Raw genomic sequence first — 23,654 nt, 5'->3', positions numbered from 1 at the left:
ATATGATGTATTATCAAGGTTTTGATAAACTGCCATAATAGCATATGAAAGAAAATAAGCACATGGTATCAGTTTTGAAACTTCGAGGGAAGTAGATTACTTTTTTAAATATGGGCATTAAATTCATATTTATGCCACCCAGTTATAAAGGATGTTTGAGGACCTACAATGTAGCAAGTATTGTGCAAAGCACTGGCAATGCAATAAAAAAATACTGCCAGTGAAAAAATATTCCCAGTCTTTGACCTCATACAACTTCTTTAATTATAGTCTTTATTTTAAGGGAACTGTATTGAGTGAAATCATAAGAACTCCAATTGTCTTGGGGATGTCTACAGTAAGTTTTATGTATTATCTACTTCGGGTAGTTTTGTTTACTGTGAATCTGTGGAGTGCAGCCATAGCAATAAAAATAAACCTAAAGACCTTACTTAAAGATGCATAAATCATTTATTATGTTATTTATTTTGAAATAATTTACTTGGAAACACATATGGAGGAACAGCTTGGGATTTTACATCAAGGGTGAATTTTGTAACTCATTTATTTCTATTTTATTCTTATAAATGAGCGTTGCTTAGAACCCTATTATTTTGACATCAGTTTTGGGTTTGCTAGTGTCCTGTCAGTGAAGATATTCCAGGAGACCAGTTGAAGGGCAAGGCTTCCCTGGTTTTCTTGTCAGAGGACTGCTGGCTGTTACAACCTTGCAGGTGGCTTTGAAGATGTTACAGAGAAGCTACAGAGAGCAGTGGCAAGAAGAAAAGTAACAGAAGTGGAAGGATGACAAGTAAGGGGAGGAAAGCTGCTGACAGAATAGTCCATGAATTTGGGAGAACAGTGAGCAAAGACAGGAAATGAAGGGAAGTCTGGATTCAAGTACCAAAAAAGCAAAAATAATTTCATTATTTTGGGAAAGTTATTATATTGATACAAGCCTATGAAAAAGTAAAAGGACATAAACATACAAATTTGGCCTCCCCTGATATTATAGACAATTAGCTGTCTGACATAAACTATTAAAAAAGCCTTGAGAGTGTGAGTGTAACTATCATGTAAATGATGAAAAATATATAAAATATATTTGTGAGGTAGGATATTTGATAAATTTCTGTATCTTAATTGAAATTTTTATTATTTTTATTTTTAAAATACTTTGTTTATTTATTTTTAGATAGAGGGAAAGGGAGGGAGAAAGAAGACAGAAACATCAATGTGTGGTTGCCTCTCATGCGCCCCCTACTGGGGACCTGGCCTGCAACCCAAGCATGTGTCCTGACTGGGAATTGAATCAGAGACGTTTTGGTTCACAGGCCCATGCCCAATTCACTTGAGCCACACCAGCCAGAGCTTAATTGAAGTTTTTAAGATCTGGGCTCAACTTAGCTAACAAAGTTCTGAATAACACATTCGTTACAATTAGGATATTAAACAAAATGTATTCCAGTAGTTTAATGTTTTCACATTTGTAAAATATAGATACTATAATTTGAAATCAGAATTTAATGGCCATTTATTGCTTTTTTCTACCTCAGAGTTGAAAGAACAAGGGTTCAGAGTTTGAATCATGAGTTTGAATACCTGTGTGCTGAGCCCCTTTCTAAATGTGAGGCCCTGGGAACACCAACTCTTATCTTCTTGGAGCCTTAGTTTTCTATTTTGTGAAATAGGAATAATAACAGCCTTGTAGATTTGTTGTGAAAGAGGAGGGATATTCTTTTAAAACTCCTTGAACTCAAGAAATGATAGTTTTGGGCTAAGATCCATTAATTTCATCTAAATTTGAATGCCTCCAAATGATCTAATATTTCCTTTTTTTCCCCTCAATAATTTACTTGCTAGTAACCTTGTTAAATAGTTCATGGGTTAAATGATGTCAAAGACCTAAGAAAGAAAAAAGCGATAAGAAGGAGTTTATTTTGTGGGCATTGCCCAGTCAATCCACTTAAAAAATTAAGACTGGAATTCCTTTTTGGCTCCCTGGCTGTGCAAGCGTACGTGATTGTTGCAGCTTCAGACATTCTTGCCAAACTGCAGAGTGCTGTGTGGCAAAGGAAAACCACTTCTACAACTTTTATAAGACTACAAGGATGTATGTACTTGGTAGAATGTCGGTATTTCACAACAAATTATTTTTAAATTAGAAAAAATTAGGTAAATGAAAGAGAAATTGCTTATTTGTTTCATTTGCCAGAGAATTTCAAGCGTCCCCCACCCACTGCATTTAAACTGATTTGTACACAGGTTCAAGGGGTAGGCTGTGAGACGCAGCCGTCACCCAGCTCATGGCAGTTTTGTTCTGTGTACAGCACTGGATTCTTGTTTGGCTACCAACTCAATTGTTAAGCCTTCATTTTAAAGCTAAATATTGACAAGGGGAAATAACGTACATAATTATTAGTAGGTACAGGGGATGAGTGATTACATATTCTTTTTTAGTATATAATCTATCTACCTTGAGGGGCTCTGAACTGTGTGGGATGTGTATTCAAGTGTTGTTATGTATTTTTCTCGTCTGTATCATCATAGCTGTTTTCATTCATCTTGGATTTGTCCTGTTGCTTCTACATATGGAGCTTAACATAAAATTTAAAAAATACATTTTATTGAATATAATCATAAAATAAATGCATTATTTCCAGATTGTTCATCATGAGTTAGCAAGAAGATATAATGATTCCTTTTGGAACTTTATACACATCTAGAAAAAAAATTAAGTGGCATAAGCAGGGAAAATATTTGCAAGGGCTGCCTAATGACTAGGTTTTCTTTGTTGGCCTTTGTTTGACACATGAGTCAGTTTTTAGGTCAAAATGTAAAGTTCCTATTTTTAAATCATGACTCTACCCTCAACAATCTTATGTTTATGTCATATTTAGCACAATACCTAATGGATGTTCAATAAAATGCTCAGAAGAGATGAATAGATGTTTTTGTTTAATCATCTAATTGCATTAATTTTCTTATGTTTGATGTTTTTTGTGTTTTACTTGGTTCTATCAAACAACATAGATTTTATATCCACTCTGTGAGAGATGAATTCAAGTATACAAACCTGTTTGAATTTTACTTATATCTGCTATTTGAAGCAAAACTTCAGAATGAAATTGTGCTAAAAGAGAGAAGATGGGGTAGTGTCCTTCCGGTTTTCGTTAGGTGGCCCGTGTATATTTTAAGAGTTAGGTACACGAAATGACTCTCCTCCAATCTCAAATGAGAGAGAAGTGTTCATCAGCAAGTGGGCTACTGTTGCCAAAAAAGCACTGCTAAGAGATGAAATGACATAGTCTTGGTCCCCGAATACCATTTTGGGACAGAACCTGAAGATCTAGAGTTAAGTGCTTTAAGCCCAGAACACCTAATAAAATTGAAAATTCCTGCCTAGAGTGGTTTAAGAAGTAGGGGCAGCTGGAAAAATCCATGAAGGCTGGGGATTTGTGGTGCTCTTATGGGCAGTTGAAAAAGAGTGAACATTCTTATAAATAGTGAGAAAATCACTTCCTAATACAGGTTTTATTTGAGACTTATTAAACAGTTCTTCATTTAAGCTAGTGGTTATCAAACTCAAGTGAACATAAAAAATACCTGAATAAAATGGTTAAAATGCAGATCCCTGGGTCTCCCTCTCAGAGGGTCTGGTTTGATAGATCTAGGGAGGGATCTGGACTTTATATTTTAAACAAAATTCTAGTCTAGGTGATTGCTGGGCACACCAAAATTGTGCCTCAAGGTGACTGAATTCCACACCTTCAGGATCATTGATGTAGATTCATTGAGCTCTGCAGACTGATTTTTTTTTAAAGAATGACCCTGGAAGCATCATTTGAGGTGAATATCTCCAGGTGCATTTTGCCTAAATAAGGACAAAATAAAGGTGGTGGCTTGGAGCACATCCTATGGTTGTATCCTTGGTGTTCAAAGTAATCTTGTTTGTTGTGTGGCAGAAGGTATTTGAGGTTTCACCATTTGTAGTTTTAATTTTTGTGGATTCTCTTGCCATTAGTCCCGAGGATGCTTTGTCAGCTCTACTAAGTTCAGCAGGTCACACGTCAGCTGTAAGTGTGCTATGGCTCTTTCCTCAAAATAAAGAAACAACTATTCAAAATGTTGAGGATGGCAGAGAAGAGGGGGGAAGGGTTGTTGTGAAGGTGGGTACATAAGTTTCTGTGTTTTTCAGAGTGAAATTGATACTACATTTCTCAAATGCTCTATCTACTGGTTCATTCTGGAGCAATTACTTGTTCACATGACTATGAACATTATTTTAAAAAGGTGAAGGGAGAAAGAAACAGATCTGGATGTCAGAATATTGGCGGGACTATGGAAGTGCTGGTATTACCTTAGTTGCAAGTGCTTGAAGTCCACTTGACTCCTTTTCCATTCACTGTGCTGTGTTTGTTGTGTGAGTCTGCTGTGCCCAGTGGAGGAAATACAAATGTTCTGAAGCATGCTTTCATTCCTTGTTACACCTGTGCTTAATGCCTATGCTGCTTTAGGTATGAACCCTCCAACTTAATGTCGGGGAAGAATGGTTTTTCTGATTAGTTTTGTGCACAAAACACACACATCCATTTTGTTTTCTGTCACTGCATTTTCCCCCATATTAATACTCAGTTATTGCTCACATCTCGCTATTAGGACTTACTGTGTTGTCTGTGATTTTGGTTTATTGTCCCTCCTTAAGGCAGAGATTTATTTATGCCCATATGTAGCAGAGAATCTGATTTATACAGGCACTCAATAAATGTTTGTTAGTGTAGTTTGGGAGGTATCTGGTGATGCTCTGTAGGAATCACCAGATGCCTTTGATGACTTTGTGCTGCCATTTTGTGTTGATTATTTTAACTGTTCTCTTTGAAGCTCTTCCTTAGACACAAACAAGAATAAATATAGTTGTAACATTTTTTAGAATGCTTCACTATACTCTCTAGATTTGATGCCAGTGATCTCTAACTTTGGTTAGTGTGATTATCTTATAATGCTTGCAGTCTCAGCAACTATTTGGGGACACATGTGTGCTGGCACTTGTAAGTGTGCACTAGCTCTTACAGGGACGCCTGTCTCTGTAAGGTATAGAGATGGGTCTCCACCCTGCTCTTTTCTTCATTATTATTTCAATGTATAAGAAAACTTGTCAAACATTCTGCTAAATAAAAATCCCAGCAAACCAGCCCATCCACATATCTATCCCACAGTAATTGTTATAGACAAATAATGGTACTGGGGGGATAGAGTCTTGGGGAAGAGTGATAAAATTAGAAATTGATGATTTAAGAAATGGGCAGGAAAAGTGACCAGGAACAGGAAGAAGTATCAGTGGGTATTTTTGAGTGCCCAGCTGAGTTTGGAGATAATTAATTTGTAGCCTAAGCTGAGAGGGTGAGTATAATTTGGGAAGGTATAAAGTGGCAAAGCTATTTATTGTATATTAAAAGGCCTATATGTCAAATTACACTTGAAGTGTTTGGGGGGAATCCATTGGAGTAGAGGGTTATGTCTTGGGAAATAATGAGACTGAACGTCAAATGAGGTAGACTGTAACATTCAAGGCATTTCTAGCCTTTCTGTATTGCACATGTATCTCATATTAAGCTTATTTAATATATATATGGGTCTTATTCTTTCACTACTCAGTTAATTGTCTTAGAATAGCTGGTTGATCCCCCAGGCTACCCACCTCCCACCAAACCAGAATCGATAACTAGTGACTAGTTAGTCTTTGAGAAACTCAGTGCTAATTTCTTGATTAGTATTTATGTTATGTTTTCAAAGTTAGAACTAATAATTATAAGGATATATATAAGAAGTATAAGGATATTCAGTTATATCATTCAATGCATTATTTATGGGCCTTAGTTGTTACACAGTACGGTTTCTTTGGCTCAGATTTGATAGTACATTGATTGTTGAATATAAGAGAGTGTATAGGATTTTGGAGAGCACAGAAGATATTTTCTTCTCCAAAAGGTAAAATGTAGTTTGGTGAATCAGACATTCTGATGAAGTAAACTATCATGTATGCAGTACCAGGTTGTGAGTAGATGAAAATCAATGAAATAACTTGAGTTAAACATTTTTTATTTTGTTAATCAGTCTTTGGTAATCCCATAGACTCTCTTGTGTGTTTCAGTGACTCAGTGTCATTACTGAAAATCTTAAATATCACTGTGCTGTAGAGGTGTGGACATCCTTGTAAGTGCAGCATTTTAGGTGATCCAATGCTTTATAACAGGAACTTTCTTCTACATAGAAACACTGAGGAACTGAATATTCTTGTGGTCTGAAAGAGTTAATATGCATACTTGGTTACTAATACTCCACCAGGGAGTCTCTCAGGCTAAGAGAGGCAAATTAGGAGTGGATTTTAACAAAAAGGTAAAAAAAAAAACCTGTAAGGATTTGTGCATTATTTGGTTAATATGCTTGCTTTGTTTTCTTGAAACATGCCTGTTAGCATATGTGCAAGGTGGGGACAGATGCTGCGATTCAATAAATGGTGCATTCTGATTTTTGTTTTAATATGACTTTGGGGAAATAACTTTTCTGTCTTCCTTTCCCATCTCTGAAATCATATATAATTATACTAATTTCTCACTCAAGGGTAAATGTATCATAAAATGTGAACAGTGAATTGACGATACTGTGTTTACCATTATTAATATCTTTATTGTACTGCTACGCTGATTTCTTGAGCACCAAGGCATTGGCTAAGATTCCTTTTCTCTGTACGTTCTGGGAAAATAACAGGTTTTGCAGTCAGACACTAACTCCTGTGTTATCTTGTTAATTCTTGGGTAAGTCTCTCTGAGGCTCAGTTTCTAATCTACAAAGTGAAGGTAATTTATAGAATAATGAAAATTAAAGGTATACTGCATAGCACAATATTTGGAATACAGTAGACAATTAACTAATTTTGGTATCTTTCTTTAAGTCTGTCTTATCAGTTATCTTACAGATCTGAGTATTGGTTATCACATTTCCTGATACCCCGTTATCTCCAGCCACAATCTTTGGCAAAACCTCTAAGTATTTTCTTTCTTTAGAATTCTTGTTTAGCACTATTATTTTTTATGGAAATATTTTTAACATGTTTTGTGCGTACAACATTTTAGGATTATAAAATACCCCAGAAATTTCTTCCCAGAAATTTTTAAAACAAATGGGATTTTAGTGGCAAATTATTTTTTCACACACTCACTCCTCACATTCATTCATTCAGACATCATTTATTTAGCAAATGAGAACTTAGTGATTCATTCAGCATGTACTCCATATGCGTTAAACACACTCATAAAGTGAGGCATTCAGACAGAAATTGGTAGTCCTTTTGGATTTAAAAAATCATGAAATTGCATTTTGAAAACTACCAAATAATGTGCTCAACAACTACTTCTACTCCTTGCCCCTTCTGTCTCTCCTCCTCGTTCTGCCAGGATGCTTTGTTATTTGACATGACGTGGAAAAAGGGAGGGCCTATAAACAGAAAGACCAGTTGAACATGTAATGATGACGACGATAACAGTGTTGATTTATCAAGCCCTTACCCTGTACCAGGTGTGTCACCACATGCTTTATACACTGTATGCCATTAAATACCCATGAAGTAGTGCAGGAGTGAGGCCTTACCACAGTCTACAAGGGATCAAGAGCCTATCTCTCTGACCTCACCTCCTGATGCTCTAACCTCTACCCACAGTTCTACAGTGCACTCCTTGTACATTTCAGGCAGTTGTCATCTTACCTCAGGACTTTTGTCCTATTCCGCATGTCAGAAATCCTGTCTGGCTCCAGTTTTCCATATTATTGGCCCTTTTGTGGCTTTCTGATTTCTGCTTGGTGTCACCTCATTAGACAGTATCCCTCTTGCACTGATTATTCTTTCTCACCTTGCTGTTAATGTCCATCATAGTACTCACCACCAGAAGTTATCTGTTTGTGTGCTAGTTTACTTATGTGGGACCTGTATTCCCTCACTGTAATTTAAGATCTGCAAGAGCAGAACCTCGCTCACAGTGGTCTTTGCAATGCTGAGGCTAGTCCTGGCTCAAGGTCGGTTCTTAATACATCTTTACTGACATTTTACTTAATACATTTTACTCAAAATGTGTCATTTTGAGAGAAGTCTTAGCACTTGGAAAAGAAGGAGCCTAGTTTTTATTTTTTAAAACAATGTATAAGGTGAGAGAAGGACAAATTACATGTGTTAGGCAAGTACTATGGACTCAGCATTGCATTTTAAGTGTTTTCATAATATGCATCATTGGACTTTCAGACTAATTTTATAAGAGATTCAGAGAAGTTGAGTAACTGGTCTATGATCACATAATTAGTGATTGAGATAAGATTAGAATATTGGTCTGTTTACCTCCAATCTCTGTTGGAAATTTATATATTTCAACCCCTGGGAGTGTGGTGGACATTGTTATTTAATGCATAGGTGCCATGTTAGGAATGAAAGGCTTATTCACCTAGATGCTAGGGGTGCTAGTGACTGTCATCCTCAACTGTCAGTTCCTGACATGTATTGCCTGGACTGAGGAGAGCTGCCTTGCCCAAGGTCATGCCCCAGTCCAGTGACCCAGCCCTAATTCAGCCAACTCTGAAATTAGAACTCCATGTAGGATCAACTGAGGCCCCCATGAGACTGTATCACAGTCCAACTTCTCCCTCTTTCCAATTTTGCTTCCTTCTGCACTCTTTCATGGGTATGGATCCCAAGAGCACTCCCTAATAAGCTTTCTTCACGCTGACCTTTTCAGATTCTGCTTCTCGGGGAACCCAACCAACACTAGTGTGTTTGAGAACCACAATGACATTAATAAAAGTGCAAAAGGCAGCACCAAGCAGGTGACATTTGTAAAAAGTAATAATGATAACTTTGGATTTGGAGTTTTTGAATTTAGGTGTAAATGGTCAGCTCTGGACTGTGGGCTTAATATGACTGCATCACTGGCTTGTCACATTGTAGGCAGTCACTTAATAAATAGACAGTTGAAGATTTGGGATTGGAATTTGGGTAAGAGTTGATGGAAGTTATATAACTTGAAAATTGACAAGCTCTCTGAGTAAAAGAGAGAAAAATAAGAACAATAAGAGAATTGAGAAACAATATACACAGGGAATCAGAAGAATATAGGTGCCAGAATGCTTTGTTTGTTTGTTTGTTTGTGGTGTGGGAGGTGGCTGGAGAACATCTGAGAGCAAGAGCTGTAATGGTTGATGTTTGTGAAATAATGATGACCGTTTAAGGATGGTACTTTCAAGCCCAGCATGAATGAGGCTGCTGGTGTCTTTAGGAAAGCAATGCCAATTCTGCATCTGAGGTAGAGACCTATTTAACAAGGTTTAAAGAGGGTATATATGATGAGTAAATGTATGATGGGCATACATTTCTTGTCCAAGATGTTTGGCAATAAAAGTAAAGAGAGAGAGTTGGCAGGGCCTCTGAGGCCACATCCAAGTTTATAAAAGAGGTAGAGATGGAAGGTGACAGAGCAGCCAAAGAAGTTGGAGACGGCTGAGATAAATAGGCTTTGGGAAAGGATAGGGTTAACCATCTGGAGCTGTTCTTCTAGCTCCTTTGTCAAGAGTAAGGATCCTTCTTTCTCTGTAGCCAGGGGGGATGCCTTATGGCATAATGCAAGAGTATAGGGCAAAGGCAGCTGTTAGATTTTGGTGTTATTTGCCCCTAATGCATTATAGTCTTGTCTCAGTTTTATCACTGTAACTCAGTGATTGGTCAGTAGTTTCGTGTATCCAAGGGCTGTGAGAGTTAAAGTGCCACACTCTCAGCAGTTCTCTAGCTCTGTTTGTGCTGTGGCAGCTGCTCTGGCCATGGGATGTCAGAGGAAGCCAGAAATGCCACTTATTAACCACTCCCAGAATTTGTGTGTTCACATTGTAAAATGTGCATTTTTTATTTGCATATTCCACTGTAGATAACTTTTAGATTGTCTCTTCAATCTGAAAACTTCAGATTTTCTCTTATTCTTCTAAAGATAGGGTTTTATAAATTGAACGCCATGTGGAGGGAACTGTTTTTGATTTGTGCTTATATGATTAGCTTGCTCTCTTTTGCTTTCTTAAAATAATTATTGATCTATTGGTTTTGGAAAGAGAGAAAGATGGGAGGGGCGGGGGAGAGAGAAGACATCCTGTGCTCATGTGCTCTAATGAAGAATCAAATCTGAAACCTTGGAGTTTGGGATGACACTCTAATCAACTGAGCTACCTGGCCAGGGCTCTTTCAGTTATAAAGGTAATTTGAGACATATGTTTTAAAGATATAATCCCTGTTCTTACACTCTCTGTGTCCTGTATGGCTTAATTTAGTGTTAGAGCACTTTTGGCATTGATGCAGAAGGTCACTAATGGAAGGAACTTCTGAGTCCTTCCTTAAGAGCTAAGTGACTAGGACTCTACTTTGTTGTGTTGAATATACTTTTTTCACAATTGAAAGGTGATGTGGAAGGTAAAATAAGCACAAGCAGGATATGCAAAATCGAATGTATGTTCTTGGCTCTCTCCCTTTCCTTTTCTGGGTATATTTTACTTAATTTCATTAAGTACGGATTTTTGTCTGTTTTATTCACTGCAAATGCCAAGTCTACTGGTGCCTGGCATGTAATAGTTGATCAATAAATGTTTGTTAAGTGAATAAATTTAAAGAGAATATAAAGACATTTATTCTAACTATACTATACAAATATCATAAGAAATGATACATACATGCACTTTAGAAAATATCAATAGTAGTAACAAAACAAAATAGATGTAACAGAATCTACAAATGTAAATAATTATGCTCTAGTTTTTATTCCTTCACCATATTTTTAATATCTGCCCACTGTGCATGCTTGCTTTTATTGAGCCAGAAGGCAAGGTCTGTGGAGAAGAACATGGCTGAAGTTATCTGCAAAATTAAAACAAAAAGTTCTGGATTTTCCTTAAATATTCTTGTAATTTGCTACTCCAGTCAATTTACATTACATACTTGGAGGAAAGAATAAGTTTTTTCTACATGATCTAACCCTGACAATATTTTTTTAAAATTCAACATTAGTTCATTAAAGAGATATTTGCTGTTGGTCTTTCTTTTTGCCAGGAATTTGAGATGTTTCAGTTATATGGGGAAAATATTTATCCTCCCACCCCCATTTTTTTTCCTTGTGATTCTGTTGGAAGCATTTTGGGAATGATATTTCAGAAAGATTTTATCTTTCTTCCAACCTCATTATTGTTTAAAATCTTCCCAAGGGAAAGTAAGAACTTTTGGAAGACAAATTCACATCCAATGATAAATTTAAGGAGAACCTGTCACTGTACTAGAGAGCAGCCTATAATAATTCAATGAGTTTCTATAGACCTTAGGAAAAGAAAAAATGTTGAACCTGTTGAAAACCTGTTGAATTGCTTGCTTTTCATGTTCTTGCAGTACAGGGTCACTCTGCGTCTATCTTCCAGTTTCGTTTTTTTGTGTGTGACTGGTTTAATTTGTTTATGAGAGATATTTTGATTTGTGAATGTTATCTTACTAAATATTTTATTTTTAACTTATGTAATTTATGTATTTGTTTTTCTGAAAGGAAAGGATGCAAGGATTCTTATATATTGTGTTTTTATCATAGTATTTACAGTTGTAAACCTCAGTTCATTTTAATAGCATTTTGAAATATATCTAATCTATTTACCTATTTCTGTATATGTATGTATGTATCTGTTTATCTATCTACTATTCATTATGTAGGGCAGAAGAGAAATGCTTCTGCCATTGGATTCTGAATTTAAAAATGCCATCCAGTAGAAGTCTGAAGTAGGCATAATTACTCTCATTGTGTCTTTTAAAAATTTGCCACAAGGAATGAAAATGTGTTTTACCTCCTTAAAAAGGGATCTGCATTCAAAGGCATTTGTCATAAGGAGTAATCATGAGATAATTATGTTGCAAAGGAAAAAAGACCATGGGAAAGAGTAAATTTTATCTACAGACTATTGTAATTCCATCTGAAGTTTCAGACAGATATGAGGAATTTCTAGCGTGGACCCTGGAGAAGAGAAATTTATTGTTTCTTCCTGATACAGAGATCAGTTAATGCTTTGTAGACCTGACAGTCCTTGTAAGTTGTAAAGACTCTTTGTGTATGTGTATTGTTAGATTATTGCCATTGTAAATACATTTCAAAGAAGACCAGTCTTTCCTTTTGTTCTGAATTAAATACTTTTTTTCCAACAGTGTGCTTGTAAAGTACAAACCTGACTGAAGGAGTATAGATGGGATTTATCTGTAGCTTGCAAGGGGCTAGCTTGTGAACTGTGGTGTGGAAAGCTGCCTTCTGGTTCTTTAAGCATTTGGTCAGTTCTCTCTTTAGCTACATTCTTGGCATGGGAGTGGGGGAGGAAATCAAATATGATGAAACTGTAAGTGTAATTTTTCACTATTTGCCTATTGAGAACAATCTAGTTCTCAAATATCTAGCTAATATAGATACCACATTATTTTGGGCATAACAATGGGGTATATGATCTTAATGATATTAATAATTACTTCAACAACTCCATTGGACATATAATTGGAAAAAGCATTTTACTACGAGTTACCTCAAGAGACACAATAATTTTTCAAAGGATACATGTGAGTAAGTCAGTTTCAAATATGGGTCCATAAAAAAGTTACCATTGTTAAGGTATAAAATATCAGTCTGTAGATATGAATCTGAAAATAGTATCAGACCACTAACTTTGGTCATCAGGAAAGGTATTTAGCTATTTGATGTGATTTATAAATCAAATCAAGATATATGAGGTCTCTCTGGAAAAGTCCAGCCATTGTTAATGTAGTGGGAATGGTTTGTGCAACATCAGTGTAACCTGGAAGCCAAGGAGAGTGAACTGGAATGTGCATGTGTGAACAAGGATGACTTCACTATATTAGTCAGTGGAGGCAATAGACACCATTGAGTGAGCATGTGTACTGTGTGGCCGTCACACTCAAAATGACTGAACGAGTAGAGCAATGAATCAGCATCATATTTTGCATTAAGCTTTCACATTCCTCTGCAGAGACTATTTGGATGATTCAGAAGGCCATAGCTATGGGCACATGGTGGTTGACAGCTTCATCACAATAACATACCACCTCATGCATCACATCTCATGCAGAGTTTTTTTTGCAAAGCATCAAATCACACAGGTGACTCAGCCTAGCCCAGATTTGGTGCCCTGTGACTTCTGGCTTTTTCCTAAACTAAAATTACCTTTGAAAGAGAAGAGATTTCAGACCGTCAGTGAGATTCAGGAAAATACAATGGTGTAGCTGATGATGATTGGGAGAACTGTGTGAGGCCCCAAGGTGCCTACTTGGAAGGGGACTGAGGTGTCATTGTCCTATGTACAATGTTTCTTGTGTCCTGTATCTTGTATCTTCTTCAGTAAATATCTCTATTTTTCATATTGCATGGCTGGGTACCTTCTGGACAGACCTTGTACTTGCCTGGAAACATTTTAAAAACCTAAAATAACAATGTTTATTATTTTGCTTTTCCAGAGTAACTAATAGAAGCAAAAACAAAAGCATATCAAAGTAAAGCACATCAAAATTTTTACCTCGCTATTTTATGCTGGTTTAAACTCTGATGTATTATGGGTTTAGGCTGAGGAAAAAAATGGTAAGGTGAGGACATTTACTTTTGGCAGTCCCTGTTTTCAACCTCTCTTGATTTTCTATATCAAAACCTCATACCACAAGAACTGCTTTGAGTCTCTCTTGTTAGACAAATTGGACTTGTGTACATTTTAAATACCCATGCTAAATTATTCATTGAAAAATACCTTCCTTAATTTTAAGCACCTTTGCAGGAGTGAAAAGTAAGATTTTAGGGAGAGGATTGGAGGATGGATGGGATGGAGCTAGCTCTTTTGGTGCTCCTAAAGTCGAGCCTGGTGTCTGGCCCCATAAGGCTCTGACTGTATGAATGACTGTACAGAAGTGGGTATGTCTGGGTGCTTCTCAGGTGGCCATCTGGAGATCTCTATAGCTCTAGTAAATTATTCAGTGTTCTTGGTCTGTAGGAATAACATAAATATATTGGGAGATATAAACAATATATAACACCTTTGATTATGTGGCATATTTATTAATTTTTATCATAAACTATTTTCTGTTGTTTCAAAAAACTATTACTACTTCCTCAGGATTCATTTTATATAAGGCTTATAGGGCCAAGTGGGCTGATGTTGTCCTTATGTTTTATGATGCTTGGAGATTCCAAAGATTTTGCTACTGATGTGCATAGTTCATGAATCATGTGTGTTGTGTCAATTATGGATGCCCTGGCACTAGGTTTGCCTTGGAAATTCCAGTGAAGAATCCTTATGTATGCAAGGAAATTTAAAAAATTTCTTTAAAACAGAAAAAAAGAGAGTGATATCTAATCAGTACCTTGTTCCTAAATTGTGTCATTAAAATTCTTTGTTGTTTGGTGTGAGTGTGTGTGCCTGATTTCTTGGGTCAGTGTTTGACTGATATTTATAAAACTGAATGGCAAAGCAAGAAATTTAACATCTTGTGGTATTCTAGGGAGAATTTGAGAATATACATACTGTGCTAGAAACATTTCCCTGCTCTATAGGCAGAGTGTTCTCAATAGCCACTTCTTACTCATATCCTTGCACTGTCCCCTTTTCCCAGTTACTAATCTTCAGTTAGGTAATGAGACAAACACATGGCAAAAATACTGCAGAATTAAGAATCTGTTTCTTGTGTAAGCAAGGTTTAATGTCTTTTGTTAGAATTCTATAATGAACTCCACTGCAATTTATATTATCGTGGCCATTTTTATGATAGATGGCTTATTTTGAATAGTTTTTAGTATAAGCAGATTTAAGGAGAATTCTGAAATACCAGGGCCTTCCGCCAACTATACTTTTTAATACCTGAGAAATGTCATTGTCTTTCTTTCTTTCTTCCTTTCTTCCTTCCCTCCCTCCCTCCCCTTCCTTCCTTCTCTCTCTCTCTCTTTTCTTTCTCTCTCTCTTTCTTTTCTTTCTTTCTTTCTTTCTTTCTTTCTTTCTTTCTTTCTTTCTTTCTTTCTTTCTCTCTCTCTCTCTTTCTTTCTTTCTTTCTTTCTCTCTCCTTCCTTCCCTCCTTCCTTCCTTCCTTCCTTCCTTCCTTCCTTCCTTCCTTCCTTCCTTCCTCCCTCCCTCCCTCCCTCCCTCCCTCCCTCCCTCCCTCCCTCCCTCCCTCCCTCCCTCCCTCCCTTCCTTCCTTCCTCTTTCTCTTAGCTTTCCCCACTTCAGGACTGTGAGAGAATGATGTGCTGGCTTATACTTTCCATACAGAAAAGCCACAAGCATTGAATGGTATGTATTTGGAGTTTACAAAGCATGTTTTAAATACATGTTACCTGACTGTGATTCACCCAGGAAATGTGTGAGGTAGGCAGGACAAGGATTAATTGTAGGCTGAACTTTAAGGTAAGGAAATGAGCTTGGAGAGGAATGGGGTAACTTGCCCAAAGTCAAGAAGCCAGTAACCATTTACATTTTAGTGCCTGATTCTCCTGTTTCAGGTCCTAAGTTCTTTTTACCATGACTTGTCTCCCAACATGTCCATGAACTGGTGCTCTCAGCATACAATATTGTCCAGTGTAGGCCCTCTATTTTGCTTCCTATATGTTTCCTACTTTGTGACTTGCCAAGGTGTGGTAGCAAATTTTTGTTGGTTTTTTTGAATCTTACCTCCTCTCACCAATTGTTTAGGTTCTGACTGTGCTATGAGTCCACATAACACAGACCTGTGTTAGAAATGATGAAGGGCTCTTTATCCATCAGAACTCTGGCTCTAGCAGACCTGGTTTGGCTGTCCACTGTCATGTTTATATGCTCCAGGCTCCCATGGTTGGTGGCAGCTATGAAGAGAATGACAAAAGCCCTTGTCACTGCCGACATCTTAGCTTATGCTGCAGACTCTGGAAAGAGCAGTGACATTACTTGTTTGCTTTCTGAAAATGAAAGAAGTTGTGATTATCATAGAAACAGTTACATGCGTAAGGGCATATATTTCTCTTCATAGATTGTATATAATTGTGCATACCCAGTCATACATATGTCTCAGCATAAATTATTTAGTAGAAGAAATGAGGATGTAATATAATAGTTATTGTATAATGGATTAACACCTAAATTTAAAAAAATGTACTCAGAGTTAACTGCAAAAAGAAGTAAGACTTTTCAAGTCATGTAGTATTAGTATTCTTCTGCTTGCATGCCCCCCCCCCAGAAAGAAGTGTGATAATCTGTACTTTTAGCTCAAGAAAGTAGTGCTTCATGAACACTTATGACATGGCAGTTGTCATCTGCCTCACATCTGGCTAGTGAGCATGTTTCACATTCGTTTGGATTATCTGATTATAGTCAACACTCAGTTTGATTATATTTACATCCTTGTTGAATTTTATCTCACCAGACAGGTGGAAACAGTGGAGCTGAGCAACATCTGAGATTCTTAAATGCTAAGCACTTGTTCTTGTCAATGTTCTTGAAATAATCAGACTCTCAGCCACTGGTGAAACAAAATGCCCACGTCACTGCGGTTGGCATCTGAACAATTCATTTATTTACATTGAGCAATAACTATGAAATGAGGCTTATTACTTAAAGTCTGCATGGTCAGCACTTTCTTACCTGTTCAGGCTACATGAGGAGCCAAGTCATAATCAAAAGTTTGCTTTAATCCGTTTATAGCCAAATCAAAATGAATTTCACGCTAAATTATTCAATCCAGTTTAAAGAGCTTTTTGATGGCAGGGGAGGCCTTGCTCATGAGGCTTGACATTCCACATTTGTTTATAAGAGGGTCCCTTTTTAGTTCAGGTGGTTGAAGAATTTTCCTTACTTTAGGAATAATCTTTCTTAATGTGACAGAGGGCCAGTACACCCTTTGACAATATTAGCTATAATGTTTCATAAATGATCCCCCTTCTCTTTCCTGTGGTCACTGTCTCTAACTTCAGCGGCTGTTTCCATGCCCTCCCTGGTTTCATCTCCTCCACCTTTGTTGCTTCTGTTGCTCACTGGCCACTTCACTTGGAGCTCTATACCCTGGTTGATGACCAGAGGTATTCTCTATCACCTAGTTACAAATGATTATTTAGGCAGTATATTTAGGGTTGACAAAACATTTCCCCATTTTCTGTGTTAATTGTATAATTTAACTGTCAGGCAAAAATATTATTTTCTGGGTTCTTGTTAAGAAACACTTCACTGTAGCTCCCAAGTACTGGAAACAATAGGGAATTCTTTGGAAATTCTCGAGTGGAGGCTGCAAAGATGTTTTAAAAGGCTAGAAATTATTTCCCGATATGAGGGCCATTGCTATCCTGTGTGGTACTCTGGAGCTGAAATGATGCTAATTAGCTTTGCAGCATCTAATTGGCACCTCTGGGCTCTGAGGCAGGCCTGGCAAAGGTCCTAGATATTAGACACGGTCCGTTTAGTTCAATTTGACAATTTTTTGTCTACTTCCTCATGAGGAGATTTTTCCATATAATCATCATATGACACATACTTGTATAATACTTTATAGTTTTATTTCATTTTGACCTTACAACAACCCTGAGAAATAATTATGCTAGGAATTTCTCTATTTTATAGAAAGAGAAATTGAGGTTCAGAAAAATAAACAGCTGTATCCAAAATCACACAATCTAGCAAGATTTCCTTCCTTTCAACTGGAGCGTTTTCTGCCTCTGTGAAGACAGAACAATGTATTTCTGTTTAGAGGAGCAGGTTAAAGGCTTGGCTCTTTGGAGGCCATCAGACACAGATGACACGCGTACACAGACTCAGACACTTACTACTGAAGTGACTTTGGGCAAGTTTTTAACTTACCTAGGTTTAACTTCACATTTGTAAAATGGGGGTAATGCTTTTTCCTTTCGTATAGAGTTTTTTGAGGATTAAATGAGTTGCTGCATGTGACATGTCAGGCCCAGTCAGTGTTTGACCTTAACACTTAACATTGGTGACCACTGTCACAGTGTTCAGTACAGAAAGCTTCTTCCCTTGTTTCCCTCTGGAGACGGAGTCAGCCCTGTGCCATCTGTGAGATTCTGTGTGGTTTAAGGGCTCAGGACTAGAGCCTTGTCCCTTCAAATGTTTGCAGTATGGCATGATTTGTTTCCTCAGAAGGTGTCTAGAGACAATACCATGTTGTTTCATAGTCTGTATTTTTAGCCAGACAGCCAGGTCGTCCAAGATGGTGACCAGTGGAACATGTTTCTCCTCAAGTTTTCCTATTAAGAAGTTAATAATCATACTAGAGCTATTTAAATAGCAATGACAACATTTATAATTAGGAAAACAATCATACATTTTCATATTCATTAAAACATAAAAGGAAAGAAGGGATTTCAGTTAGATGCATGGAAGAATTTCCTAATAGTCACCAAAGTGAAATGTTACCAATATTGGCAGTAGCTTGTGGAAGGAAAGGCATAGGAGGGAGACCAAAGTCTGCTGTCTTGTTGGTGACTCTTCCAGCTTAGACAAAACACTTTGCCGTTCTGAATCTTGACTTTTTGCTCTGTGAAATGTGGATATGTGGATAACTACCTGAGACTCATGAGGTTGTTGTGAATATCTAATGAAATAAAGGAAAAGAAAGTGATTTGCAAACTGTGAAGTGTTATACAAACTGAAGGTGGTGTTATTATTTTCTCAAGTTCCCTAAAAACATTAGGAATTCTTGAATGGCTTACATATGCTCTTGTCTGAAGGTAGGTGAAGGACTAATAAATAAATAACCCTTTGGATCTATGTCAGTTGAAGGAATGTATTTTTCAGTTTAAATTAATAAGATGGTATTAAATTTTGTATCAAATCAAATTCAATGGCTATTTTTAGAAAGACATAAAAATAAAAGTATAAAGTGGCTCTGACTGGTGTGGCTTAGTGGATTGAGCACCAGCTTGTGAACCAAAGGGTCTCAGGTTTGATTCCCAGTCAGTGGACATGCCTGGGTTGCAGGCCAGGTCCCCAGGAGGGGGTGCTCCAGAGGCAACCACACATTGATATTTCTCTTCATCTCTTTCTCCCTCCTGTCCCCTTTGTCTAAAAAATAAATAAATAAAATCTAAAAAAATAAAAAAAAATAAAAAATAATAGTAGAAAGGAGAAAATATTTGGAAAGCTAACATACTTTGTATAGAAAGACTTAATTATCATATTGATTATATGTTAAGTATATTCAGTCACAATCAGTAATTACAAAGATAATAACCAGTATGCTTTGCTAATTAGAGCATATTTTTAATAAAACCAAGGTTATTGGTTTAAATCCTTTTATGGCTCAATTAGCATAATGTCAGCCTTCACTCTAAGCCCTCATGAGGTCACTTAGATGTATACCAGTGTTCACAAGGAGAATAAAGTGGAAATAAGATGAATTGTGCAGATGTTCAACAAATATGGATAGAAGAACTCTGTATTATTATGCATCTCTAGCTTTTATCTTTATCCTTTTAGCACACTTAGTATTTTTTTATTTTGTAATTAATTGTTTAGACTATTGCAAGGAGCAGGAAAACATCACCAGGTGTTAAGTTCAGTTCAGGGACTTCAGTTCTTGAGTTCTGGCTAAGAAAGAATTCAGGGCTAAGACTAAAACTGTAAGAGCAAATTTATTTAGAAAGTCACAGAGGTAGAAGTGAGATGTAGAAGAAATGGACTCAGGAAATGAGTCACAGAGGCAAAAGATGGGCTCTTGGAGCTTAGGAGAGAGGGAGAGACATGTGCCTTGGGAGGTGAAAGAGGAACGGAAGATTTGGGTATGCTTAAGAAAAAGAGAGAGAGTAGGTCCTGGTGAAAGAAGGGGATAGGTAAGGGCATGAACATGTTCCACAGAGAAAGTCAAGCTGGGTCCTCCATCCTGAGGGCTTTTATCTGGAGGTTTTAGGGAACAATCTCAATAGAATATTCCTCAGCTTTTTAAGGTGTGTCTTCTCAGGGTCATGGTTTCCACTGAATGGTCGATGCCAGGGTCAGGGGTCATCAGTCAATGCCGCTGGTCTGGATGTCAACCATGGCAACACGCCACCTTGTATTTCTGCTTTTCGGGGTCTGGAGCTGAAACATAGCTGAGGCTTAGATGTCATCTCCAGGTGTTAGTATTTGATGGAGTGGTGGTGCAAGGGCTTGCAGTTTTGCCCATGTCTGGGCACCTGGGGCTCCCCAGCCTGGTCACCCTCTGTACCTGGTCTGTCATTCCTCCTCTGCTCACGCCTAACTTCCTACTACACTACGGGTTTTGTTTAGCAAAGTACCAGCGTCAGTTACTGTCTTCCATGCTTCCTGAAAGGTGTTTAATTATCAGTATGTTCTGACCCTCTGTTTACAAGTGCTTACATTTGCAATGTTTTAGTTCAAAATAACCCTGAGAACTACAAACTTCTTATAAGTGTTTTTCAGATGGGAAAATGGAGGCATTTTCCTCCCAAGATTTCTTACTCCCAGGTGAAGAGATTTTGGCTAATTTTATAAAAAGGTCAGTAGCACAGCTGGGTTTGAAATACAGAGGTCCTGACTCAAAGTTCTATATTTAATTTGCAGTCTATTTATTTTTTTTTTTGGTTTATATGTAGTACGTTTATACAGAGGCTGGGAAAATGAATATCATGTCTGGATATTTAGCAAGATTGATGATTATTATAATTACATCTTTTTCAGAAGTAGTTAATCTGGTGGTTGTTTGAAGTGACTTATTTTTACTAGTTTTATTAATAATACTAATCATGTAATTTGATCCATTGTTGTCTATGTGCCTAGCCATAAACATAGGGTGCCTAACATTATAATTTTGATTACTTTAAATGATGGAATTTGGCATATCATGTCCTAACAAGAAAAATGCTTTCATGTTGTGGAGAAAATAGAGATCTTTATATTGTGATTTGGAGGATAATGAGAAGGGTCCCTTGTCAACCCCCCATCAATTTATCTTTCACCAACAAGCTTATTTACCAAAATTCCACCATTAGTGGTTCAGATCGTCTTATGTAACGCTGAGAGACTCATTCATACCATCCTACCTTAGTAAGGATTGAGGATCGAGTGTGTGAGGAAACGGAAGTATGATTGCTCCCGAGTGTCATCTGAGATCAGTGTACTAAGGCAATTTGAAATTTTGGTGAGGGAAGGACAGAGAATTTATAATAATGATTTGGGAGTTTAGATATAGTGGTTGGAATTTGACCTATCAGAATGTAGCATAAATACATTTGCCGCTTTGAGGGTAGGAAAGAGGTGAGCCATAGGATAAGAGAAAGCTGTGGGAAGGAAGGTGGATGCACATATAAAATAAGACAATCCATGGTTTTGCCTATAGCAGTATGATTTGTCTGTGTATTCTTTGTTTTGCAGGTTTTGTTTAGAGAACGTTAGATGTGTTCTAAAAAAGAAAATTCATTCGAATCCATGTGATTCTGTACTTTATGCTGACATTAAAAAATGCTTTCTTATGGAAGACAGTTTCATAGGGGAAGAGATGCTTTTTTTTTTTTTGGTAAAAGAGGGCTTCTATTTTGTCCAATTTTGGTTCTTTCTCAGTTAAGCGTTGATAAAAATGCCAGTCTGTTTCGTTGGATTGGTGCAAGGGTCAGTTGGGATAATATGCCTTAAAAAATATGAACAGTAAGCTGCTGAACAAAATACAAAATGTTAAATAATATGTCCAGTATGGGTTGGAGATTATGTGTTTGGATTCTGCAACAGATTACCTGAGTTTTAACCCTGGCTTTGTTCCTTTTTACCTGGGTGACATAGGGCAAGCTAAACTTGCGTGTCTCAGTTTTCTCATCTGTAAAATGAGATGAGAAATCACCTAGTATTTATGTGAAGATCAAAGAAGTAATGTGTGTAATGAACATAGAAATCATGGTCTCACATCAAGTTAAGTACAATAACCACACTTACTGTTGTATTTTTATATATTGTTATATATTAATACATATCAGCACAAAGTTGAATGCTGACAGAGAATCATTTGGAAATTTAAAAAAATCCTATATATATACCTCAAGCAATATAGTCCTTTGTTTATCCAACAAATTCTTTTTTTATTGTTTTAAAGATTTTATTTATTTATTTTTAGAGAGAGGGAAGGGAGGGAGAAAGAGAGGGAGAGAAACATCAATGCATGGTTGCCTCTTGCACACCCCCTACTGGAAACCTGGCCTGAAACCCGGGCATGTGCTCTGACTGAGAATCGAACTGTTGACCCGTTGGTTCACAGGCCAGCACTCAGTCCACTGAGCCACACCACCCAGGGCTATCTAATAAATTCTTATTTGATTACAACCGATTAGTGACAGTTAATATGGAACTGAGTTGAATTTAGCAGTTAAGTGTGAACATTTCTCAGACGCTTCTCTGTGTATTTGTATGAACCACTGTCACTAATGCTGACTTATTCAGCTATCCTTCAGAGAGTATTGGTCTTGGCCATCATGTTTATCCCTAAGCGAAAGGCTTTCACCTCTGGTATACATTGGAAGCAATTGGGCCCCCCAGACTAGTGAATTGGAAATTTTGGGAGTGGTGCTCTGGCATTGGTATTTTTTATAAGCTCCCCAGTGATTTAAATGTGCAGACAGAGTTGAAAACCACTGGGTTGCAGCATTAGTAGTTAAATATATACCCATATCATTTAGTCTCTGACATTGATATATAATTTTCTCATATTTAAGTAAATAAAAGAACATGGTTATTTATAGATGTTTCTTTAAAGGTATACCTATTTCCATTAATTCTGTAGTTTATGAATATAATATAATAAAGCAGAAATGAATATATTTGTTTTTAAATTACTTGTGGATTTTTGTTTGCTTATTTTTTGACAAGATGAAGTGTTGTGTCTATCAAAAAGAAATATGCAGACACAGAATGTTAAAGGTGAGACACTCAATGCATCTAGTGGAAAGAGGACACAGTTGAAGCCAGCTCTGACTTACAGTTACTTATTCACTTACTAGCTGTGCGATCTTGAGTTACTCACTTAACCAATGGGAGCCTTACTTTCTTCATCTCCGTGAAGTTGAGATGAACGGGTACTTTGTACTACGGCAACTGCGTTTCATGCTGGGGTGCACACGCAGACCCATCTCAATTCCCTGCCTCCTGCCTGGTCCCCGCACCATCTGGTGTGGATATCCAGAGCAGGGACTGTGTGGGAGCTTCCTTGGGGCTGTCTGAGCCTGCAGGGCCAGCTGCTGGGAATGGCTTCCTCCCACTTCTCAGGGATCGTTTCTCCATCTTTGTTGGGACCAATTCATGGCTGGCTGTGTGGATCCCATGCCCTTTCATGAGCATAACATTTAGTCTGTGGGCCAGTTACTGCTGGCTGAGTAGAGCGAAGCTGTTAATGAGACTGGAAATGAAGATGCCTTCTTGTTGCCACAGGATAGAAGGTTTTGGGTACCTTCTGTTTGAGCCCTAGGCAATACATGTGCAGGACACAGATGGCTGCTTTCCCGTTACAACTGTCTATCCAATGCATCATTGTGTTGAGTAGGGTCAATAAGACAGTAAGAGGCCACTATCTGTACCCTAGTTTGGGGGGAGCAGAGAAAAATCAGGCACTTCTTTGATTTTCTTTTTTATGA

General features: G+C 37.3%; 1 protein-coding gene across 1 annotated transcript in view; it reads left to right on the top strand.

Moving 5' to 3' along the window:
* GUCY1A2 (guanylate cyclase 1 soluble subunit alpha 2) overlaps nucleotides 1-23,654 on the top strand; it is a 324,528-nt gene that overhangs the window by 3,253 nt on the left and 297,621 nt on the right. The window lies entirely within an intron of this gene.

The sequence above is a fragment of the Phyllostomus hastatus genome, unplaced genomic scaffold (genome assembly GCF_019186645.2).
Source record: "Phyllostomus hastatus isolate PE091 unplaced genomic scaffold, TTU_PhHast_1.1 phas_contig_113, whole genome shotgun sequence".
Taxonomy (NCBI): Eukaryota; Metazoa; Chordata; class Mammalia; order Chiroptera; family Phyllostomidae; genus Phyllostomus; species Phyllostomus hastatus.
This window is presented reverse-complemented; position numbering and strand designations above follow the sequence as displayed.